The sequence below is a fragment of the Ostrinia nubilalis genome, chromosome 14 (genome assembly GCF_963855985.1).
Source record: "Ostrinia nubilalis chromosome 14, ilOstNubi1.1, whole genome shotgun sequence".
In the NCBI taxonomy this organism is placed as follows: domain Eukaryota; kingdom Metazoa; phylum Arthropoda; class Insecta; order Lepidoptera; family Crambidae; genus Ostrinia; species Ostrinia nubilalis.
Window position 1 is genome coordinate 8,137,175 of NC_087101.1, and position 23,752 is coordinate 8,160,926.

General features: G+C 36.8%; 1 protein-coding gene across 1 annotated transcript in view; it reads left to right on the top strand.

The window, feature by feature from the left end:
- LOC135078318 (uncharacterized) overlaps positions 1-23,752 on the top strand; it is a 295,960-nt gene that overhangs the window by 9,781 nt on the left and 262,427 nt on the right. The window lies entirely within an intron of this gene.

The window sequence follows — 23,752 nt, forward strand, 5'->3', positions numbered from 1 at the left end:
AAAGTGATAGCAGCCTAAAACTTTGCGTACACTTAAGTTTATATTCGAAGATTCGAACAAAATCGTTTACAAGAAAAACTTTAAAAACACATAGCAGCAGAGTCCGTAAGTAACAATTTTGACTGAATGTAGAGTTTGAAAAAAGTAAAAGTCACAAGAAATCAATTAAAATAATGAATGCAGCGTTCATTAGACAGTATTAAAAAGTTTCCTAACGATATGACGAAATGAAGGTCATAAAAAACGCAAATAAACGGTCCAGTGACTGGGCTATTAAAAGTAAAAATTGAAATTGAAGCGCAGACCAAAAAGTCCAAAAGTGTTAGAGAGTTCCAGCGGTTATACATTTGCACAGCATTTAATTTCAACCTATTTCCCCTCCTCGGGGCTCCATTGAAGTTATTTATTGTCACTTACGTTTCAATAGGCACTTGCGTGAATGCGAGCATTATTTTCTTACTTTCTAGTAAAGTGAGACTTTTTAAATACATTTGTCGCGGCTGCGCGCGGCTTCAATGGACTATTGACAGTACAATTGTACTTATCTCAAGTTTTAATCAAATTCTCCGATGCTTTATGTATTTTTAGTTACTTTAAAGATAAGTATTTACGTTTGTTTTTATCGATAGAGTCCATTTAACGCTTTATCTTATGTACCTACAAAAATACAAATTTAACTTCCATACTTTCCGATTTTCAAAATTAAAGAGCGGAAGAATGGGTCTGACTGAAGTAATTATAATATGAATATCAATGTAAGTTTGTGCTTTATTATTTCAAATCAAAAATATTTTAGTATTAGAGTTAAGAATTAGAGACAGATTACGGAGTATGTTACGTTAAATGTAAGTCTAATCTAACTTTTAATCGTGTAAGTATGTAGCGTTTGTTATATGTGATAAACAGCGATTATTTGAAGTTTAACAAAAGTGACAAGTTAATTTTACACTTTTAACGTTGAAGACAAAGAAATAATGAAAATTCACTTTTGGCAAGACTTCTGCGTTCTATTATGAGGACTAATTATATTGAATGACTAATTTGGTCTCACAATAGCGAGTTTTCTTAAACGGCTTTATCATCGAGATAAACATCGACTTTATGCCACTTATCATTATCTAATGGATCCGTAGAGAAGTTTATTATTTAGCTAAACAAATTATTTAACTGTGTTAATATGTAAAGAAGTATTATTTATAGTGAAATTGAAACTTTAACAAACTAAACAATTACAACCAGTCTTAGCCGTTATCATAAGATCTTTTCTTTTGTTCTTATTTTATTAGAAGTTCTATTAATAATAAAGACGTAAAACTCCTGTTATCTTCTTAGCATATAGAAATACGGGTCTCAACGGGACATTATTTATATGAGTTACATGCTGTTATCTTATTTTTAAATACTAGTATATACGTAGAAAAAGCCTAGACTTTTACGTATTCTATTTAATTACAAACATCATTCATAAATGTTTAATTACATATAATACAATTTACAAGTCGATTGTATCTCAGATAAATTGATGAATAGATTTTATCTGAACAATTTAAGTTGGATAAATTTCACATGTCGTTATCTCGACGATTTGAGTCAGATAAAATTAACAGGTTGATATTATCTCGGTGATTTAATTCAGATAAATTCGCAGGTTGATTATCTTAGTTATTATTGAAATAAAATATTTTTTATTAATTCAACGTCGGTTAAATAGTCGGTGAATAATGGCGCTTGCAACAGTGCCGAAATATCCGGAGGCTCGTAAAAAAAAGGAACATGGTAGCAATCCCGTAAATAACAATTATTGTAACGTTAGTGACCATGAAAGCTTAAAGGTGGGTTGTAACATCTTACTTTAACTATAACAAAAGTCAAAAATCTGTCAAACTCCATGCAAAAAGCACCGGTTATCGTCATAGTTACGGTCAAAGTTAGGTGGTGGGTGCAACTCAGCCTTAATCATTAAATAAGTAGCTATAATGAATACGACGCGTCAAGTGTACTATTAAGTTTTCTAGTTAACTCGTTAAACGTGCCTGCAAGAGCGGGTTGAATAAGTTATTGTTCGTTGTACGAGGCAGGGCCCTCTTTTCTACTAGGCAAGGGCTCGCGTAAGCGGCCCCCTAGCCTGCTCTTAAAAATTCTGTGCAGCTGTTCCATTATTTAATATGTTATTGATTGAATGACAAAATTATTGATTTGATTGAGCTCTACAATAACCGTAAGTTTTAAATACTACCCTAGGAATAATTTTCTGTTACTTTTTCGAATCATTTCAATGGGATATTACTTAATAATAATAAGTTTAATCCGAGGCCTTAGCATAGGCGCAGACCATCCACTTTTAGTTGGCCGATAGTTGGATCGGGCTGTTCGTCAGTATGGACATGTATGAAAGTGCGCATATTACCTACACCTATTTGAAATCGGCTAAATTCTTCATACACATTAGAATCGGGCCCAAATATCAGCCAACTAAAAGCCGGTGATCTGCGTCTAGGCTTATGGTCGGGCTTGATAACAGTTGGCATCAGGATTGGCCTTAAGTATAGCAATCTGTGCTACGTCGGTGTGGTGACGTAAGGGTTTAATTTCCCCACAGTTAGGGTGAGTGGGACGCATAAAGGCTTACTAAATGCTGCAGAGGGGCCCAGGACATCCATTAGGTTAAAGACGGCCCTGGAAAAGCGCGCTTAGCTGACCACGGGCTAGCTCCCACTTTGTATTGAATAGAAAATAAACTAAGCTTCATTCTTTGGCACGCAAATCTTATCTTCACTTAGGTATACTGAGTATTTTTTTATTTACTGCATCCACAAACAAAGATTATCTAGTTGTTTTTTGGCTTAATTAAGTAGATCCAATGAGGGCTATCGTTTTTATACTTACCAGTTGGCACCCCTGGCGATTGACAGGACCTTACTCTACAGTGGCGCCATCTTGATGAGTGCAAATGCGATAGTCCTCCTACCACTTTAGCGCTCACAAGTTGGCGCCACTGTCTTCGCTACTAGCAAGTGACAGGACCTTACCACAGTAGATATATGAGCTAAAGCAGTACGGAAACTTAGCCCTTTCGGCGAGTTAAATACCTACACTTCAACTGAGTGTTAGGGTTGGCACTCTTAATCTTTATAAAATTAATAAGGTTCTGACTTACTTATTTATTAAAACGTTTATTTAGGTTTTTTAATTATCAAATACCTAATGGAATAAATTAATTGACTAAGTATGTAGTTAACAAAAAAATAAAACGTTAATTAGGTTCTATAATGATCGAATACATAATGGAATAAATTGATTAAGTATTATTAGAGGCCGGTAGAAGATATTCTATTCTCATAAATAAAATACCGGATACTTACTTTCACATAGATATTGCCTCATTTTAAATACAGTTCATCACTTAGTACAAAAGCGCGCGGAGCAAATTACTTTATCAAATAGAACACATAAATTGTTAAAAAGCGTAATTACGTAATTTAAAAAGAACTATTACAAAATCAGATGTAAGCAGTTTATTTAAAAAGTAATATTTAATCATTTTTACAATTCAGAATTATTACGAAGTTTAAAAAATGAAAGTTCTGGTTTTGAAGATGCCGAGTTCAAGCAGCCGTATGCTACGCAATACACTCGTGGCATGTTTTTTAAAAATACAGCGGATCGTGCATGCAATAAAATTATTACTAAAAACACAACGCGCGCGACACTCGCAACGGATGGACTGCGAGGTTCGCTTAGAGCTCGTGTAAAGCGTGCGTCTGTGTGCGTGAGTCTGATTTCGAGCGTTTGTATGAAGCTTCCGTACTGTTTGATTTATCTACTGTGACCTTACTCTACAGTGGCGCTAACTGGTGAGCGCTAAAACGATAGCCCTCAATTGTGGGATTGAAGACAGTGATGCGGACTTTTTTCGTAGACTTCCAACTTGATCAATTCTAAGGTTTGGGTCAGGTTTTAAATATAATTCGCATCATATAAATAAGTATTGTTTTCATTTCGGAATGCCATAATACTCTAGGTATTTTACTATCATAAATATGCTATCATTTCAACATTATGAAGTTATGATATCACGTAACATCACTTTCAATTTATTACATAACGCATCAATGTTTCTGCCGATAAAACATGATATCTGTATCTAATTGTTTATTGACATTAGGTATAATTATTAGGTTTTAAATACAACTTGTTCTGTTACTATTGACAAGTTTAATCACCGGGTATTGGATATTTCATCATAAGTTAAATGAACACACACTTAAATACACATTGTGTGTGATTACAAAAGCACTCTAAATAGAGTTTGCCTGAAAGATAGGTAGGATCTAAAATCCTTTTCTAAACAACGGTCGAATGACAGTAAAAATATGTAAACTTTTCTTGCAATCCCAAAAATCTTTAAAAGTTAAGGAAAGTCTCAGAATAACGTTTTCTTAAGATACACCGGTTAAGTTACTGTCCCAAATACTTATCCGACTTGTAAGTATAGTAATTTGAAAGTTTGGATATTTGTTTCTGTTTGGGGCGTGGCACAACGTGTACGGACGAGGCGGTAAAGTTAAACACAATAACAGTCTTAATTTAGTAAACAATAGGCTCTATTTTGCAACAATTATGTATACCTAACCCTGTTCTGGCTGTATGAATATTCGGGTTATTGTCGATTTGCCACAAAGTCGATTCGTCACGAAAAAAAGCATGAGTAAATTCGTCACACGTTTATTATCTTGTAGAAATTTATCTTGGAGTATTGACATATATGTTACGGTTAATGTGATAAATTGAAAATTATTAATAATAACCGGTTATTATGAATAATTACCGACAGTCGCGGTAAAAGTGATAAATTAATCACATTTAACAGTGATTATTTAATAATTCAACCTTAGTACTAACAAATTTCATAAAAGAGCACTACATTTTGTGTAAGTGCTCGTGTACTGCCAAACTTTTGAACGTTTTGATATCATATATTAATATAATTTGGCATAATGAGTTTGGAATGTTTCTTGCATAATATTACTTTTCCATGATGCCTATAACATAATGTTTTGATTTAAAGTGAAAAATAGGTTAAGGTGCGGCGGGGGTGGCCCTTGGGCCACCCCTAAGCCGCCTATTTAGTTTTATACACACATAAATGACTTCATATTAATCACATTTACCAAATCATGCGGTAATTATTCATAATAACCGGCGATTATTCATAATTTTCACATTTATCACTTTGACCGTAACATATACATATCGACCCATAGTACAAGCACAGACAATATAATACTAGTGTACAAGCTTGCTTAGTTTGGTACTAGAGGCGCAGTGTAAAATTATCCATGAATATTAATATATCTATTATATCATGTGTATGACGAATTTACTTTCAACCTGCGGAATTTACAAAAGTGTGGTTAATCGACTTTGTGGCAATGGCAAATCGGCAACAACCCAAATATTCGATCTCAAAATCCCAATACCTTTTTTTAACGTAATAAAAATGTTTTATTTTTCCGTACCACAGATCCTTTGTTACTTTCAATTGCATAAACTTATTTTTTACTACACCATAAAATAAATGTTTTAATGCTAGCTCTGTATAATATCACACCGCGTACGAACATGTGCTCATTAAAGTATAATTAGACAACATAGTCCATTCCATTTATAGCGCGTGTTCGTTGGGTCTTTATACAAATTAAATATTAAAACGCTTTATCGGGTATTCATTTGAATGTGTTAATTTTAGAATCTTGATCTCATGGAGCGATGCGATTGTGAACTCAATTGTAATGAAGCTGTATTTGATTTTGTATATTTTAGCGCATGGAAATAGCATCAATTTATAAAATTTTTGTATTAATCTAACTTCTATTTTTTAATGCAAAATTACTTAAGCAGTCTACACACCAAAGCCGCCGATTTTTTTAATTTTTTTTTTAAAAGATCATTAGCAATTTGTATTGCCCAAATTACTAATAGTCCCATTAGCCCCTCGTGTTAAGCTAAATAAGCTTGTGTTACGAGTGGGCTCACTACAATAGTCGAGCGCGGCGGTGGGATTCGAACCCGCGTTCCTCGGATCTCGAGACGACCACTCCGACCCCTTCACCGTTCGGCTATCGTGGCTATAAAGTAAAATAAATATTAGTCGTCGAATTTTGAAATGTTATATGTATAAAAATTCACAGACAAAGTCGCCGTCCATATTTTTTTACTAATTTGGAAAAGTCGCCGGGCTTGGTGTGTAGAGTCCTTTCGAAAACCAAATTATTTTCCTCTTCTATGGTGACAAGCAAAATATATTATTATCTTTGATTGCGGAGTGAAATAAAATTAAGATCTTTACGACAGACAGGTAAATCTCAGTTTAATAGAATTATTCTTATCTCATCTCCGTGATCAAATACCTATCGCTCATCTGCACGATTAGATAGCCTAGATAGGTTTTATACTCGTAAAAGGAAGAGGAGTTAACTGACATGCCTAAGTACAATCAGCGTCAAATACACTGGTCATCAAATAAATCGCACCTCCCCCCGCAACAAGCACTTCTCAAACGTATGCATCCCCACTTCCCACCAACATTGGTTCCATTTAAAAGCCTAGTTCTAAACTTCATTTCATTAAAGGAAAGGTTTTTATCCCAAAAATGTGTTTTTAGAAGGATCCAGAGTCACTTCTACAAAAAATAGGTAGTTACGCTTGAGCCAACTTTTATAGCTATAAAACTGTTAAATTGGGATTAATCGCTATCCTTCTTTCAAAAAGGACACTTAAGATCATTATTTGGTTTTATAACCAAAAAAAATGGTCTAATTGATCCCAGAGGTTCCCAGAGAGATGGTACCTGTTAATTGTTTATAAAAAAATTAAATGTGTTTTTCTTTAAGTTTATTTATTGGGCTTTCAAATAAATAACACCAATATTGTTGGGGCACCATGATTGTGTCAGAAAAAAATCTTTAAAGTTCGCGTCGCGGAAGGTGCGATTTATTTGATGTTGAGTGTAGTTCATGACACCCAAAGTAGCCAATAATTTCACAACACGTCTTTGTTACAGTTGGAATAAGGTTGTGTTGTCAACTTATTGGCCACTTTGGGTTTCACGAACTGTTTGCTGACTGTACTGGTTACAAGCGGTAGGTAATCACTCCACACCGTCGCGCTACAGTGAGTAAGCTAATCTTTCCTTTCTATTTTCAGTTCGAAACCAACAAAGCCGTAATATGTCGGTAGATCATAATTACTCGTTTCTTTAGATTGCTGTTGGGATATCGCTTTTTCATTGGTTACTAGGATTGATTATCTCTTTTTCAATCTTCCTTATGGCTCTTAAAAGCTATACCTTTAAAGAACTTCTTAAAAATAAGCAACCAGAAATCTGCATACAAATCAAAACAAAAACACGTCATTTAGCTCGTCGTTAAGTACCGTTTTGAACTTGGAATATAGATTTTATTTTTGAATACAATGTTCTTTTTATTCTTTAAACAGTTTACAGAAAACAATAAAAAAAACTTTAGTGGCCAGTACGTGTAAAAACTTAATTTTAAAAGTCATTATTTGAAAATGGAATACATAGCAGTATTCCGCGCCAATAAATAGGTACAAGCTGGTTTATTTGTTCCAACCAGGCTGCCTATGATTTTAATAAATCTTTTTCGCTTGCAAAGCGATGCTATGTTCAGTTTTCTGTGATTGTGTAAGTACACAAGAAATTGGCAGTATTATGAACCTGATCTGACAAAAAAGTTTTTGTCAGAATTTCTATTGTCACAGAATAAGTAAACATGCAATGTTTATTTTACTACTTAAATGTATTGACTCGATCTTTATCGCGGAGGTCCTAATAAAGCACTCATTACCGGCCCTCTGGAGGATTACGCGATCGGAATGAGTTAAGGGGCTTCTAAATGAACAATCGCTGCTCAATTAATAGCCTAAACACAACCATTAGTTCGAGAAACAATAATCCCACCAAAAACATTCTGTAAAAAACTAGCCAAGTCTCGATGGAGCTGCTTGTTTATCTCTAAAAAGTAATGAAATCTAGACAAAGTCGTGCCAAGTCTATGGTTCCTTACTGCGAGTTCTTTATTATTATACACTCGCGAGCAAAAGTATGGAATCACTTACATGAAGTTGTTTCCACGCGAACTTGTGTACTAACGAATTTGTTAGGAACAAAAAAAGTGGCACCATTTTAAAGATTAAACTTTTATCTTTAAATTGATACCAAATTCATTTAAATCACACCAGTATTTAAAAAGATATCCCGGCTGATGTGAAGAAGTAACGAAAAAGACATGTATGAACTGTTTGATACGTCGCGAGTTGCGGCCTATTTACCCCCTATAAAAGCACGCGTTATCGGATTTTTGCTTTCACACGTTGATTCATACACATCTCCGCTTCTTTTGACACTTTACCTGGGATTCTACACCTTCAGAAGCAGCACAAATCGTTGCACTATTGCAAGAAGGGCTCAGCCAGCGGGCTGTCGCACGTCAGCGCCACATAAGCCAGTCCTGGGTTTCGAAAGTTTTAAGACGCTTTCGGGAGACTGGTGGCTTTATCCCGAGACCAAGTTCTGAACAGCGCCGGCGCACATCGCATAGGGAAGACCGTTTTTTCATGTCAACCTCTCTATGAAATCGTCATTTGACTGGAATCGACGTCCAGTAAGAGCTCAGAAATGTTCGTAGGACAGCTGTTAGCGAGTAGACAGTTTGTCTAAGACATAAGCAATAGAATTTAACTCCAAAAAGGCCTGCCACAGGCTCGAAACTGACGGCAGGTCACCGATAAGCACGCTTTCAATTTGCTCGTACACATCTCGATGTTAAGTCGAGCAAGCCACCCCCATAAGCCACTGTTTCAGCGAACCAGCACTGCACAAATCGCTCCTCAGGCCGCCTATAAACCCGACCTCTTCGACTGCTGCCCTGCAAACAAGTTTGCATTCATCGGAGAACAGAACTCGCCTCCATTACTCGCCTTCCCATCGAGATGTGTACGAGCAAATTGAAAGGGTGCTTATCGGTGACCTGCCGTCAGTTTCGAGCCTGTGGCAGGCCTTTTTGGAGTCAAATTCTATTGCTTATATCTTAGACGAACTGTCCACTCGCTAACAGCTATCTTACGAACATTTCTGAGCTCTTGATGGACATCGATTCCAGTCAAATGACGATTTCATAGAGAGGTTGACATGAAAAAACGGTCTTCCCTCTGCGATGTGCACCGGCGCTGTTCAGAACTTGGTCTCGGGATAAAGCCACTAGTCTCCCGAAAGCGTCTTGAAACTTTCGAAACCCAGGACTGGCTTATGTGGCGCTGACGTGCGACAGCCCGCTGGCTGAGCCTTTCTTGCAATAGTGCATCGATTTGTGCTGCTTCTGAAGGTGTAGAATCCCAGGTAAAGTGTCAAAAGAAGCGGAGATGTGTATGAATCAACGTGTGAAAGCAAAAATCCGAAAACGCGTGCTTTTATAGGAGGTAAATAGGCCGCAACTCGCGACGTATCAAACAGTTCATACATGTCTTTTTCGTTACTTCTTCACATCAGCCGGGATATCTTTTTAAATACTGGTGTGATTTAAATGAATTTGGTATCAATTTAAAGATAAAAGTTTAATCTTTAAAATGGTGCCACTTTTTTTGTTACTAACAAATTCGTTAGTACACAAGTTCGCGTGGAAACAACTTCATGTAAGTGATTCCATAGTTTTGCTCGCGAGTGTAGTTAATGTTGTTTGACTTGGCCGTTGAAGGGTGACAAAACCAGGTGCTCCATGACACCATTGCACCAATCTGTCGCCAGAACCGCTACCCATTGACGATGGAAAATTGCCACTTGGAAAACGTTGATTCAACAATAACCAGTCAATTGTAGGTTTAATAAAGCTGCGTATTTCAATATTACTTATGTATGATTATCTTAATAAAGTTTGTTCAACGGCCAAGTCACACAACATTAACTATAATAATAAAGAACTCGCAGTAAGGAACCATAGACTTGGCACGACTTTGTCTAGATTTCATTACTTTTTAGAGATAAACAAGCAGCTCCATCGAGACTTGGCTAGTTTTTTACAGAATGTTTTTGGTGGGATTTCACTTATTTTTGTAGAAAGTGGCAAAATTATTTAACGTCGTGGTTTTATCGATTTTTTTTACGATATTAAACACAAATAAACTCAACGACCTTTAAAATGGACAACGAATGAGAATTGTTTTAATAACATAACCTTAGCGAACCTTACAATATAATAAACGAAATCAACGAAATGCAAATTACACAACATTCAACTTAATCGACGCGACGGGGGGCTCTAGAAAGGAAAAAAATCTGGACACCGCTTGCTAGTGCTAGCGCCATCTAGCGGTGAGCGATACAGGCGAACACCACGGTGCCGGAGTAGTATTGATTATGAATGTGGTGTTACTCCAGATCTTCGATTTTCCTAGTTTTTATAGTTTTCCCTTTATGTGGCCATTAAACCCTAACTCTGTACCAAATTTCAGCTCTCTGAGTTTATGGGAAGTACTAGTTCTATTTTGATGATCATCAGTGAGTGAGTGAGTGAGTGAGTGTCGTAAATGCGAAACTTTGCTTTCGCTTAACTTCGGAACTAAATGACCTACAGACTTGAAATTTTGGATTTTAAGTATGTGATTATAGCTTACTAGATGACGAAAATTTCTGCGTTCTGGTCTTATCCAGAGGTTCTCAAATAGGGGCCTGAAAATGCGGCGAAATGGTTCCAGTAAAGATGGTACGGCAGTGTTTGCTTCGCGCTCGACTTGGCGGGGGCACTGCCGTGCCCCCAGATTATGGTTATACCGAAAATGGTAGACTGCTTTCGTTTATTTGAGGCCGGCAATGAATTGATATTATTTTGTTTTATTTGTATTACACGCACGATTTGTTGGAACAGTAAAAAGGGGTTTAATTTATACAGGCTGGTTCAAACGATACGGTATTTTTTTTTTGTAGATGACGTAAATTCGTTTGGTCATTGCAGTGTACTAATACTCGTTAGTAGATATGTCGAACCTTACTACCACGAAATCTAGGATTAAACCCTTCAATATTCATCATCATCATCATCATCATCCCAGCCATAGGACGTCCACTGCTGAATATAGGCCTCCCCCAATGCTTTATGATGTCGTTTTCAATATTATTATAATTAATTCATAAAGTTAAAGATAGGTCTATCAACATCTAGCTAGAGATTATTTTAGTACTATCCAAAACCCTTAAATGTGAGATGCCAAGATTGATGGATTTTATGGATGTAAAAAAGAAATTAAAAATTAAATTGAACGATCTTTTGGATCAACCTGTATAATTTCGATCATTACAGTCCGTTGGAATGTGAAAACATTGAGTTTACCAAAATATTATTTTCCACCGGCAATTTACTTTGATGAAAAAGTTGTTTTCCGTGCTTCCCCTGCCTATAATATTTTTCATTTTCCTGTTTTGCAACACACCGCGGTTATTTGGGTTACTTTCAGTTCTGATTATGAGTGTTTCGCGTACGCAATAATTATTATTTCTAGTACCTACATAGTTTACACGTGCCATTGAGACGTGCCTACAAATAATGTTTTCGCTATCCTGTTGTGAAAAAATTGCTTTAAACACAAAAGATTAATATCACAAATTCACCATTAACCCAGAAGCACATAACGTACACTAACTAGTCACTTCGGGACCATTTGCCGGAATCACTAACTTCGCGCACTCGCTCTGGGGATTTGCGAGTCTTTACTATCAAAAAACATAAACATAAATAGTGCCAAATTCACTGTTAACCTAGTGCCCATGCACATATTCAGTGAAGCAGTGACGAAACCATACAGAAAGCAGACCATCATCGCCTTAACAGTAGCGCAGGAGTGCCTAACCTCGCGCACTCGTTGGGCTAATGCCCGTTTTCATCATCAATCCCTAATTTTTAAGTGACCCCTATGGTAACACATAAACGGCATTTTGTTTTCATAGGGGTCACTTAAAAATTAGGGATTGATGGTGAAAACGGGCATTATCAAGAAACAAAAAGTGCTAACTGAAAAAAAAACCAAAGAAGAACTTTTCACTGTTAACCTAGTGCATATTATATACTCGACACTTGTACTTATTCAGTGAATTAGTGACGAAACGATACAGAAAGCAGACAATCGCCCAGGAATGCCGGGGCATTAGTCACTTCGGGGCCATTTGCCGGAATCACTAACCTCGCGCACTCGCTCCGGGGATTTATCACCGTTCTACGTCGCCAAGTTCAAGTGGGTACACTTTAGACAGTTTTACGTTAGCTTTGGGTGACATTTTTGGGTCCAAAGTAGTTTTATTTTTTATGAAATTACGTTTGTATGAGATTAAACGGTGTTTCTTTACGAGATCGAATCAGAAATGAGGAGATCCGTAAACGAACTAAAGTCGCTGACAAAGCCCGCCGGAATAGCAAGCTGAAGTGGCAATGGGCAGGGCACATAGTACGCAGAACTGACGGCCGATGGGGCAGCAAGGTTCTGGAGTGGAGGCCGCGTACCGGAAAACTCAGCGTGGGACGTCCACCCACAAGGTGGACCGACGACATCAAAAAGGTAGCAGGAAAGCGCTGGACGCAGGCCGCTACCAACCGGGTAACATGGAAAGCATTGGGGGAGGCCTATGTTCAGCAGTGGACTTCCTGTGGCTGAGATGATGATGATGATGATGATATTGAACTAAAAATAAGAGTTAAGTAAGAGTTAAGTCATGTCTATCTCTCTAACTACTTGACATTGGCAGAATCACTGCGTGGCGCACTGAGCGCTTCAGCGGAACATTCCATCTAGAAAAAAAAAAGTAGCAAATATTTATAAAACAGATAATTAAAAGATCAAATCTTACTTAAATCTAAAAGGTCGTTCTGTTGGCCTCTTTCCAACAGTTGGAAGTGGGTATAAATGTATAGCCGTGGAATCAAATTGAAGTTAATCTTTTTTTTTTTTTTTTTTTTTTTAATCTTTATTGTTTATAGGGGGTTTTGTCAAAGTGACTATGTCACCCCCGTAATCACCTTCTTAGAATCTATTACAATAATTATGGTTATGTGCCTAATTCAACTATTTCTTCCACATAGGGAAGTTAACAATTTGCATAATTTTCGGGCTTCCTCGCTTATAGGTACAGCTAGGATACTGTTGTAGAAACCAATATCAAGCGTGGTTCTACCGAAATATTGTTGACGGAGAGACTCGTTCCGGACACACTCCGCTAAGACATGCTGAACGTCCTCGACTACGTCACATTCAGAACAGTTTGGCGAGTCTCTATTCTTCATTAAATGGGCAAATTTGCCTAACGGTATGTGTCCAGAACGTAACCGTAACAAAGCCACTATTTCCTGTCTACTCCTGTCAACTCCGTCGAACCATGGGTAGTGTGAGGGCTCTGCTCGAAGCGTTCTGTACCAAATCCCTTTTGATTGTGATTGTTCATGAAATCGTTCACGCCATTTGGTAATACAGTCATCCTTGAGTTTACTTATTATGTCTGTGTATAGTGGTAAACACGTGTATACTACGCCGTCGCTTGCTGCTTCACGCGCTGCCAGATCCGCCCTCTCATTACCCATGATTCCGACGTGAGATGGTATCCATTGAAGTTTCACAGATTTATTTAAAGACTGCAGCTTACAAATAGTTTTCAGAATCGAGTAGGCTATCGGGTATCCTCGAAAACTCGAGGTTAGCCGAGCCAAATGTTGAAGAGCGCTCTTGGAGTCGGAAAAAATTACAAAATATTTTCCTTCTAAACTTTCTATGTACGAAAGGGCTTCAAATATAGCTATTAGTTCACAGTGCATAATAGAGATGTTAACATTAATTCTGAATTTAAAGCTTAGATTTTCTTGAGAGTCAAAGAGCGCTGCTCCTAAATTAACTCCGTCTTTCGAACCATCCGTAAACAGCATATAATATTCATTATATACATTTCTTATAAAAGTATAACAATGATCTCTTAATTTAGATTGGCTAATCTTTCTCTTGGCTGTATCTATTCCATCTATTTTGCTAATTATTGTTTTGGACAAATCTATGTTACTAAGCCAAATGTCTAAAGAAAACATATTTAGCGAGGAAGTTTGAATAGGAATCATTTTGTAGGTAATGTGTATATCTACTAACAGTGGGACTTTTTTCCTTACCCAGTAATGATGATTTTGACTTAGGCCAGATAATTCATCAATGACATCAATGTTAATATTATTATTAATGGCCTTAGATCTAAGCCAAAATTTGCCAGCAAGATATCGTCTCCTAATGTGTAGTGGTTGTAGGCACAGCTCATTTTCCATTACGTGAATCGGAGTGGTTTTAACAAATCCACCAATAATTCTCATTGACAAATTCTGAATTACATCCAACTTACTTAAATGACTAATAGCACTATTATGGAACAAAAAACTACAATATTCTAACCTACTTCTTATGATAGCAATATATAAACGTCTAAGATGTTGAGGATGTACACCCCATTTCGACCCAGCAAGAACCTTAAAAACATTTAGGAATCGCATTGTCTTTTCCCTAACTTCCTTAACATGTCTACCCCATCTTAACGACCTATCTAACCAAACTCCTAAATATTTGACGGTATCTACCTGCTCAATATTATTGTCATCGATATTTATATTAACACTATTTCTATTGAATCCTTTACTAAATAAGCAAATTTTAGTCTTTCTATATGATAAAGATAGGCCTATCTCACTGATTAGAGTTTTAAACATGTTTAGTGATCTTTGTATGTCATTACAGCCATCTGAAATAGATTTTTTCGTCGTGTATAAAATAAAATCGTCTGCATATTGCGAAACAAAAATATCAGATAAATTCTTGCAAACGTCTGAAGTAGCTGCATTAAAAAGAAGTGGTGATAAGGGGTCTCCTTGGGGGATACCTAGTCCTGTATTCCTGCATATCACAGTGTCATTCTCAGCAGATCTAATAAATAAACGTCTACTATGCAAGAATTCCCACAAATATTTACATAAAATTGAACCTATTCCAAGCTTGTCCAGTTTTTGTAACAAGCCACTTATGTTTACATTATTGTATGCACTATCAATATCTACAAAACATCCAATTGTTGACATCCCTTTAGTAAATCCCATTTGAATGCGAGTAACTAATCGTGATAAATTATCTGCACATGAACGCGATTTCCTGAATCCTGTTGTTTCATCAGAAAAGCAATGATTCCTCTCAAGAAACCATTCTAGTCTTCGATTGATAATAGTATGAAGGATCTTACAAGGGCATGAGAGCAGTGCTATGGGTCTTACTCCTGACGTAGATTGAACTTCACGGCCTGGTTTTGGAATCGGAACGATCTTAATATTTTTCCATTGATGTGGGACGAAACCAGAAAACAAAAATCTGTTATATAGTGATACGAGTATGGACTTACCTATTTCCGGGAGATTGTTAATCATAGAATAGGATATACCATCATCCCCTGGAGTAGTATCTTTAAATTTAATAGTGTTTGACAATTCCTGTAATGTGACTGGTCTGGAAAGACTCACGTTTTCCGATGAAAAAGCAGGAGACTGCGGAGTGACAGAATCTGGGGTCAGACTGTGTAATAACGACTTAGCACTTTCTAAATCTACCGTGGTTCTAGATCCATTATAACCCCTTAACCATCTCATTCGTGCCCACATATCGCTTGAGGATGTAGCTTCCCCTATACTATCACAAAAGGTTTGCCAAGACTTAGTTTTAGCTGCACGAATTGAAGTTTGTGCTGCTTTAGTTTTGTTTTGCAATACAATAAGATTCTGGGGTGTGGGGTTTCTTCGAAATTGAGCTAGTGCCAAACGTCTTTCAGCTATTACACGCGAAAGCGATTGATCCCAATATGGTTTGGGCTTGAATTTTTGTAGTCTTAAAGGATTTACACAGGGGTTAATAACAGGGATGAACTTGTCAGCTGCTTGATTCACTAAATTTATAAAACTATCATAAGATTGTTGCTGGTCTTCATCCATTCTCCAATCCAACAATGTCCTTTCTAGTTCTTCTTTATATTCTTGCCATTTAGCTTTTTTAAAATTCCTTCTTTTGCTGTTTGTAGTGTTATTGCTGTAGCTCTCTGTGCAAATCTTCATAACGAGGTGGTCGCTGCCTAGATTTTCATTCAAGACTCTCCATTTAAACATAAAAGCCACATCTATCGAAGCCAGCGTTAAGTCTGGACTTGTCTCCTGTAACGCACCGTTAACAAGTTTGACTCGAGTAGAGGTACCATCATTTAGGGTAACAAAATCGTTTTCCAAAGCAGAATCAAAGATTTGTACTCCCCTGGTGTCTGTTCTAGTAGACCAGTTGGTATGGTGTCCGTTAAGGTCTCCGGCTACAAGAGTTTTCCGTTGGCATATGGAGAATATTTGATCCCAATCCCTTTTATAAGTGTTGACTGAAGGCGGGCAGTAAATAGATATAATATTTTCGATATTGTTGCAATTAAAAATTCTAATGTGAAGTATTTGAATCAAAGAGTTCGAAATCTGAATGTTGAGTTGTTGAGACTTTATTGAAGTGTGTGTTAGCACTGCAACTCCCCCATATCCGTCGTCTCGATCGGCTCTGTATATGTTATATCCACTTATTCTGAAATTGCTGTCTGGATCAAGCCACGTTTCGTTGACAATGGCAATGTGAATTTTTTCTTGATTTAATAAAAGTTCAAATTCCGCGGTCTTAGGGCGAATGCTTTGTGCATTCCATTGGAGTATATTTAGGAAGTCTTCAACCATGATGAAATTACATCAAAACAAGGAAAATTAGACGCGTATGCACAGACCGATGATATAATCCAATCCATAATAATATTAATACAGTCCTTAACTTTCTCCTGCCATGTCATCTCTCTATCTAGTAATTTATCCTTCATTATTTTCAGCAACTCTTTCCATGATTTTTTATTCTTAAAATTTTCCCCAGTTTGAACTTGCCTCGGTTGTTTACTTAATTCTTCACTTTCGGACGTTAGCTCAAACCAATCACTATCTTGCGTTTTGTTTTTTTGTTGGTTACTTTTTCGATTCTTTGTTTTCTTTTTTGTAGTTTTAGGTGTTGAGGGTTCATTATTAGTCTTAACTATATCGGCATAAGAAGTTTGTGTTGTGCTTTTGTCCATATTATTGTCATACATGTCTGCGCTAGGATGGTTTAAGGTTTTTGGAGATTCTTTAGGTGTATGGGGCTCCGGAGGAATGTATATAGATAGTGCTCTCTTATAGGAACAATTAAATTCGGCCATTAGTTCTCTTATCCTTTTTTCTTTCTTGTAGACTGGACAGATTCTAGCTAGTGCCATATGATTGCCGGAGCAATTGTTACATTTATAAGTCAGTGTTTCGCAATTAGGATGATCGCGACCGCATTTAGGGCAGACCACCCTACTTGAGGGGCACATCTTTAAGCTGTGTCCAAATCGCCAGCAGCGGGAGCATTGAGTTACGGGATATACATATGGATTAACATTCACCCTAGTATCAAACATATGTATATAACTAGGTAAAGATGATCCTTTGAAGCATACACGTATTGCCTCGCACGGTTCTCGTTGGCCAGTAATAGTATTACGGCGTTTAAGTCTTCTTACGTCGATAATTTGTGTCTCACTGCTCAAACCTTCCAGAATTTCCTCTTCAGTTAAATCCATATCAATATCTTTTATGACTCCATAAGACTGATTTATTTCCAAGGTTTTAAAGCATTTATAACCTTTTTCTTTAAGTAATTGACAATTCATCAGCTTTTCGCAACTATCTTCGTTACTAAATTGTATTAATACCTTGAATAAATTAATGTACTTTATTTTGATAACATCCTGTATATTATTTGATTTAAGCATTTTAGCCAACTTGAACTGTCTCGGTAAATTTTCGGTGGCAGAACTGACGCATACCTCAATAATATCTTCTGGGACCCGATCTAAGTCATTGTCACCTGCTACGCGTGCAAAGCGTTTGCCTTTTCTCATAACTGTCGTCCATATTTCATTTCTATCCATTTCTCGATTTCTCTTTAACGATCTATCCTCGTCTTGTTCCATGTTCGTACTCATTAACTCCCTGCTACATGTCATCTCACTATATTCTTGTGTATATGTATTCACATCAAAGATCTCGCTGTCCGCTGCGTTATCTTCGCTGCTAGTCATTTATAAACAACATCGCATGCAAAACAGCACGATAGGTATAGTTGCACTGACGCACGGCACGGGCGAGACCGCTTAGCAAACCGGTTTTGGGATCGAGCAATGCGCGCGTCGTGCGACTGCGAGCCACGGCTTCGAACTGAAGTTAATCTTGATGATAAGAAAATGTGAATACGTTTTTTATGCAGAACAAGGCAGGTATTTGACCGCAATCGCACCTGATGTTGAGTGAAATGCAGTCTAGGATGATACATCTGCCCTGTAAGAGCCTATTGTACTGATGATGAGAAAACTTTCACAAAAAGTGACATAACGCAACATAACAGTGATATAGGTAAAGATATATCAACTAAGCGTTTACTGGTAACAAACTGCAACGAGCTCACGTTAAAGCTGCCCATAAAATGAAGCACAAACGATCTTGGATTTCAAAAGAACTCACAGCGCAATCTACGCGTATGTTACAGTGAAACAGCTTGCGTGGTTGAGGTAACTGGTAATACTTTCCATGTTAGGAACCTTTATGCATATTGAAACGTTTTCCCGATACATAAAGTAACAAATAATCAAGATAAGTAATTATTTACCGTAACGCCTAACGTTAATCACGGACACGGATGTCTTTTTCTTCAAGTAACGTTCAGTAACGTTTAACTCTTTACCTACGTTGTATTCTGCATAAAAAGTTATTAAAACAGTAGGTACATAAATCCCAGTAGATTCCACGATAGTGATAACAAAATTCTAAAGTTATAAAATGTGCACGTAAACACAACTTATGGGCGAAACACAATTATTTTGGCCACATTTTATAGCGCAATTTACAACCCATGCGAAGATTTAGAAACCCCGTTCATACTCTTTAATTTATCACCGGCTTACGTTCGCAGCTCGGGCGCACACTTAAGACAAGTCTAGGAATGTATTATAAATTCCGACCACAACTTTGACTCTTGAGACTTAACAAAATAGGGACAAATTCTGTACGCGTTGTGTAGCTGAATTTCATATGATGTGCGAATTAGAGAAGTTCACAGCTTTTGTTATGGTACATTTTATTAGCTGTGTGGTTTCGGTGGAGTAAAATAGGATCACCCCCACTCTTCCCGTTGACGTCGCCTAGCTTATTAAGGGACACATAATGCGAACATCAGGCCTCCCTAACCTAAACGAACTCCTCCTATGTTCTTCTGATTAATTTCGTTGCGGGTCCAATGACAGTTTAACTTTCCCCCGGGACAAATTTGACCTTCATTGGTTGGGTTTTTGTGGCGGTCAAGCTGTAGATCCTGGCTACACAGGAGTTGCAGTGGTGGGAACGAGAGGTGGGAATAGTCCCTCCCTAACCTGTGTAGCCAGCGGAGTTTAGGCCGAATCCTCAATTATTTTGCTTCTGGTAAATTACAGAGGGGTCGTCCAGTCGTCCTCCTGCAGTGGAGTCTGGAGTCTAAATAGCCTGATTATGAGATACGTACAGAATGAAGTCCTCATAATATTAATTCGGGTCACCATAGAGAGGTGCAAAATGAACTTTTTTTTAAAAAGGTTATTAGCAATTTGTATTGCCCAAATTACTAATAGTCCCATTAGCCCCTTGTGTTATGCTAAATAAGCTTGTATTACGAGTGGGCTCACCACAATAGTCGAGCGGCGGTGGGATTCGAACCCGCGTTCCTCGGATCTCGAGTCGACTCCACTCCGATCCATTCACCATTCGGCTATCGTGGCTATAAACGGTGAGGATAATGTAGGTGTGGTTTAAGTATTTGTTTAAAATATGAACGGACTTAACCAAAAACCTTGCCACTGTACTTTACTGTAATTACTATAAAAGTGAGTGTTTAGATTTTCACTTATTGTCTCACTCATCGCTACCTCCTTTTACCTATATGCCTTGCCATCATATCTCGTATGTTCACGTTCCAAGAAAAGCGTAAGCGCTAGCGCTTTCCTGAGCTGCTTACCTAAGTCTATTGTAACTTGTAAGCGCTATACAGCGCTACATAAACCCGGAACAAAAGCGAGATATCATGGATCATATTGTCGCTTGACGTTGGACAACTTTTATTGTCATAGTTCTGAGCTTGCATTGTCTTATTTTATAGTATACTTGATAAATAATTCATATTTCTTGGACGCTTCAGTTTACGAGACATTAATTCTTTTATGTGGCCATCTGCCATTGTAAATAGCTAATTAATATAATTAGTTAAGTGAATTTATTTTTCTTTTAACACTAATATTTTTAAACGAATGTAAATTGATTTGTGAAAGTAATGGGAAGCACCTAGATAGGTACGAGGAGCGCAGGACCAGTCGTTTTGAAATCCTTAAGGGATACCCTTATCGAGCAGTGGACGTCCTTAGGTTGAAACGAATGAACGAAATTGACTTGTAGCTGGCATGCAAAAAAAAAACGGTAGCAAACTATTTAAGCTGTCCCTTTTCATTCATCAAGGGGTGAGAGAGACGTCCTGTAATTCAAGTAGAGTCGACTATTACGGAATCAAGCACCGGCGTTGTAACCATAGCTTTAATAACTTTATGACCGGCTTTTAATTCATTATAGTTTATGGTTACGTGTTAAATTATGCGCGGCGTTAAAACTTATTGTTAGACGTTAACTCCCCGATTCATTCCCTTTCGCTAAAGTTGGGATGATGAAAATTTATGGAGAAACTATTTAACGATCTTGAGGCTTGATAATGTTGTTAGTAATCTTTAAGGATCAAAATATTGGTAAATTACTTAGAAACTACGTAGCTATGAATTCGACAGCTTTTAAGGAATAGGGAAAATGATTATAAATGTGTTATTTCTTAAATATGTTTGGGTCACTACTCAAAATGTTGGCATTTTGAGTAAAAGTGCTAGTTAAGTCTCTGATTGACGTATAATACTCGTCTCTGATACTTACTTTTCTTGTTAAGACGACTCTTCCGAAATGTTGAGTTTCATACCATTACCTACACGATATAAAATTACCCGAAATGCTGTTTGAATCTTTCACTAGCTTGGTTAAACATAATTTGTGGATGGATCATTTGTATAATAAAATATCCCATACCCTCTCGCTGTTACTTGCCGTATTCCAAAGTGGTAATGTGATTTTTACTTGATTTTCCACTTTGGATTTATTATTTATAAACATATCTCAAAAGGAAGACCCTTGAAAGAAGAATATAAAGTATCGCTTACAAATATTATATTTAATTTTCAAACTCCGTCAAAGTAAATCCGATTTACATTCTATGGAACCTATCTAAGTTTAAGCTCTCATAAATTGCTTTTTCGCATTAAAATCTTGAAAATTACTTTCATCAAGTGTCATTGATAACGCTTCAATACGCTCCATTAAAATGAAGAGAGTTGTTAATATTTGATTAGGTATAATTGAAGGACGTATGGAATTTCTCGAAGTAGTATTCCATCGTTAGGTATTACAGATTCATAAAAAGGTAGTAAAGGAATCACATACAAGGAAAACATGAACTTTAGTGTGTTTTCATGTTATTTGCAATCAAAACACCATTGAGACGGGAAAGCAGACATAAATTGCGTTCTATTGAGACTAGAAAATCCGAGATTCGTTTACCTTTAACCGACGACGTGATTTTTTTGTCACGCCGTCTGCGACGTGCGGTCTGTGGGACCGCTATACTGTTTATTCAAAAAATAATTATTTTTGGTATAAAAGTATATAGGTTTTATATTTTTTTGAGAACATTATAGTATTACAAATAAACATACGTATAATCTGTGAGGAATCAATGTATATTATTTATTTAAATATGGCTACAACTTATTTGACCCTTAATTTCATTGAAATTACACTAGAGCTCAATAATACCTATATAACTTGTTAATTTTAATCAAAGCAAAAAAAACTATACTCCTTCCTAAATATAGTGAACATAATGAACAAAAAAAAAATTGACGTAGGGTAAACATTAGGCACAATCAGGACATATTTTTTTACCGCATGCCAAGCATTTTCGGTATGCATAGGTAACACCTGTAAGATAATTTCGTTTTCAATTTAGGTGGACTAAAATGTACGTCTTTTTTGCAGCTGGTGCAATAACATCAGGCTGATTTTCCATGTCAGAGCCTAGAATAAATGCCACTGTTTGCTTTACCACCCGTTCCGCTGTATTTTTTTACAGACTACCATCTTTTACATAATATTATGTCCTAATATCAATGTATCATTAGGAAATGTCTTTTTCTAGGTTGTGATGGCCCAAGATCCATCATTTTTACGAAAAATCAGTCGTCTAAAACAAAAACGCAAGTTTTAGTATGGTTAAAAAAAGTTACGTAGTCTGCGACGTGCGGTCTCACAGACCGCTGTTGAACTTTAAATCGAATTATCTTATTAAAACTGCCCTCATCGAAATAACCACTACCTGTAATGGCGTATGTGCAACTAAACTCGAAGGTACTGAGACGCTCGGGACACGGGAGTAAGTAGAACATTGCAATCCAGAAATTTCAAAAACCGGAGCGGTCTGTGAGACCGCACCTCGTCGGTTAAAGGTTAAGTACATTTTATTAAAGATATGAAATCTGTTATTTGCTTCAAAGTATAAAGATTGAGTATCATTTTATAATTCAGTACCTTCTACCTAAAATTTTCACTAAGTATCATAGCTATAATCGTAGTACTCGTACCTATTCATAATAATCTTAGGGAGAGTTATCGTTTCTTTCTAAATTTAGGTAGGTGCTTATTTATGTTAGGTAGTTTTAGGTACATAAGCACCGTCTGAATAAATTTAACAAATTCAAAGACTTCAATATAAATAATGAATTATTATTGCGTAGTAATGAAATAAATATCGCATAGTCAGGCGTGAAGCTAAATATCCGATATATTACAGCCTGGGGTTAATTATGCAACCATTCGATATCGCTCCGTTCATCTCACACCTACTGGCCAGCAGCCAGTGATGTACTAAATAAAAAGAGACGAAACTATACGATTATTATATCGAAATAATTTTCTTAGTGAAGCTACAATGCATTGCAATGGTCTGATCAGTGCCGTATTATCCATAAGGCACTTTAGGCCAGTGCCTAGGGGCCCACTATGACCAGGGGCCCAGCACTCCCAATTAAAAAATAAAAAAAAACATGTTAAAGATTATTTTTATGCAACAAAACTCAAACCACCTCAAAACTTCGCCCTATTTTGGTTTACACATTCAATCGTCATATTTCGATATTGTGCAACTTAATTCATTTTCGTAACATTTAGGCCAGTAGAATTAGATTTTAAATCGGAATAATTCCTACAAAAGATTTTATTGTTTTAATGGCGGAGTTGTGCTTAAGTGGTGGGGCCCCTCGAAAGGGCCATTTTTGCGGTTTTACTGTTATACCGCGCAAATGACTTACTGTATCGAAAACTGATCTTCATGACGGTTGAAAAACATTCAATCCTGCATTGAATGTTTGACTTTGACATTGACTGTTCTTCGACAAAGTAGAAAATATACGTATAATTAATGACCC